Below are 2,381 nucleotides of genomic sequence, written 5' to 3'. Positions count from 1 at the left end.
AATGGTTGGACACAACTGAGCGACTCAACTGAAACTTTGAGACTCTTTAGGTTCATTTGCTGTAATGCAAAGAATTTTAATGAAATATTGTTTAATTAAACAAGGTTTCTGCTGGATCTGGAAAATTTGGGGATTATATAGAATGCTATGAAACCTATTTTTGTCTATTTGCTTAACATTTTAATCTTATTTTCCTTGAGAATTTTGCCAGTATCTTCTCAATACATTATCCTTACATGTAATTAAATCAATCTTTGGTTCAATGGATAAGGCAATACTGGCTTTTTCATCTGCAACATTTCCCTAACATTAGTCTTCTGTCTACCAATTACCTGAATGTGTGCATATTTTATACTACTATACAATATTTTTCTTGAGATAATGGTACTTGTTTGCATTCAAATGTATTTAAGTGGTATTTATGCCATTTAATCACTTTATCCCCTAATATATGCAAATGAATGCATCTTAAAACATTATTATATAACTTTGAAAATTATCTTGTAGCCCACAGTTTGGAAAAGCTGTTCTCTGGTATCTCGTTATAAATATTGGGGAGAGGCAGATCCTGAGATGGACATGTTCCTCATCAACCATTGCCACCAGACCACCATTTTCACAGATGCCAAGGACCGGAAGTGCAGTGGTTATATGAGGACAATCAACTTCATGACAGAGCAAGACATCCTGAGTGTGACTTCAACAGCCAGACAGTACAGCCTCAGCCCCAGCCACTGTGGGGCTAGCCTTCTCGGCAGATGAGGCATTCGAGGCTCTGTGCTTTGAGCCCTTCTCCAGCGGACCTGAGCTGCCCTATGTGAGGAGGCGGCAGAACTCAGGCAGTAAAGCCAGAACAAGCTGTGTAGTAAGGTAGTCCCCCCAGTCCTTCCCTGCCTCACCCGTGCCCCACTAATCCCCTCTAATAAAAGAGATTTGGGTTTAAAAACATCTAGAGATAATTGCCTTCTTCTTTCATAAAAGACATAAAAGACTTATTTTCTGATAGTCTCCTAGAAATTAAAAGTCTGTATTGTGTATGCTGTTCTCTTATTACTATAAAATTAACTTAAATATAAAGAAATCATAAACATTATTTATAAAAATTAAAAGATTAGTTATATTTCTTTGATACATTTCTAATAGAGGTACTATTGAACTTACTTTAATAAGAAATAAGATGTATCATTAATAATGTCTAAAATATTTGAAATATTCTGTTTTATTGGCACTAGTTATTCCTTAAATATTATGCACTAATACTTTTTTACATAACATTTTCAAAATTCAACTGAAGTCAAACATAAATTTTAAATTAGATATTGATTTGTATGAGCTCATATTTTGATCTATTTTCTTTGGGTTCTATATCTGGTACCTCTGAAAACACTTCTACTTGAATATTATTGAGGAAAACTAGTCTTTAACAACCAATAAATAGAGATTTGGGCTTCCATGGTGGCTCAGAGGTTAAAGCATCTGCCTACAATGCAGGAGACCTGAGTTCGATCCCTGGGTTGGGAGGATCCCCTAGAGGAGGAAATGGCAACCCACTCCAGTATTCTTGCCTGGAGTATCCCATGGACGGAGGAGCCTGGTGGGCTACAGTCCACGGGGTCGCAAAGAGTTGGACATGACTGAGCGACTTCACTTTCACTTTTTCAAATAGAGATTTACAAAACTTCACCATTACGAAAACCTGCTGCAGTTATCCTCCAGTGGGATTCATTGCCATCTATTATTTGTGTTTATGATCTTTTAGCCAGTTGTTAGTCCATGTGACTCTGTTCTCATCCAAAACAATTGTAATTAATTTGCAACTAAAAGTTCATGATCCACTATGTCAGATGCTTCACTGAAGCCCAAATACATGACGTCGACTCCATCCTCTTCTCCAATTAGTTTTGTAACTCTCTCAAACAGGTCTATCATCATGGTCAGGCATGATTTGTTCATTATAGACCATGGTGTGTAAGGTTCAAAATTCCATTGTCTTCTAACTGCTTACAGATTGCCCTTCAAAAGTGTCTTCATTTCTTCACTCTATATTGAACTATTGCTTGGTTGTGTGTAAACCTTTGCTTTATTTGAGCATGTTTATAAAGAAGAAAAACTGAAGGAGAGTAACTTGTAGAATCATTTTAATTGATCTTTGCAAATTATATAGCACTTAAATGAAGAGTTTTGGGATCTCGGTCTTTTTTTATATTTCCTTAATTTTACATAAAATCTTTTTCATGAGAATTACTAAGGAGTTCAGCATTATTAATTTGTGGGTACTTACATTTTCAAAGGACTATGAAACTAGGCTAATTAGAGAAGTGTTTGGCTCAGAGGGTTCATATAATAAAGCAATAGATCCCATCATGATTCAAATAGAAAAT

General features: G+C 35.7%; 1 pseudogene; it reads left to right on the top strand.

The window, feature by feature from the left end:
• Positions 1-513: 513 nt before the first annotated feature.
• Positions 514-898, top strand: LOC110140547 (elongin-B pseudogene; annotated as a pseudogene).
• The last annotated feature ends 1,483 nt before the right edge of the window (positions 899-2,381 follow it).

Source organism: Odocoileus virginianus, chromosome 14, assembly GCF_023699985.2.
Source record: "Odocoileus virginianus isolate 20LAN1187 ecotype Illinois chromosome 14, Ovbor_1.2, whole genome shotgun sequence".
Classification (NCBI taxonomy): domain Eukaryota; kingdom Metazoa; phylum Chordata; class Mammalia; order Artiodactyla; family Cervidae; genus Odocoileus; species Odocoileus virginianus.
This window is presented reverse-complemented; position numbering and strand designations above follow the sequence as displayed.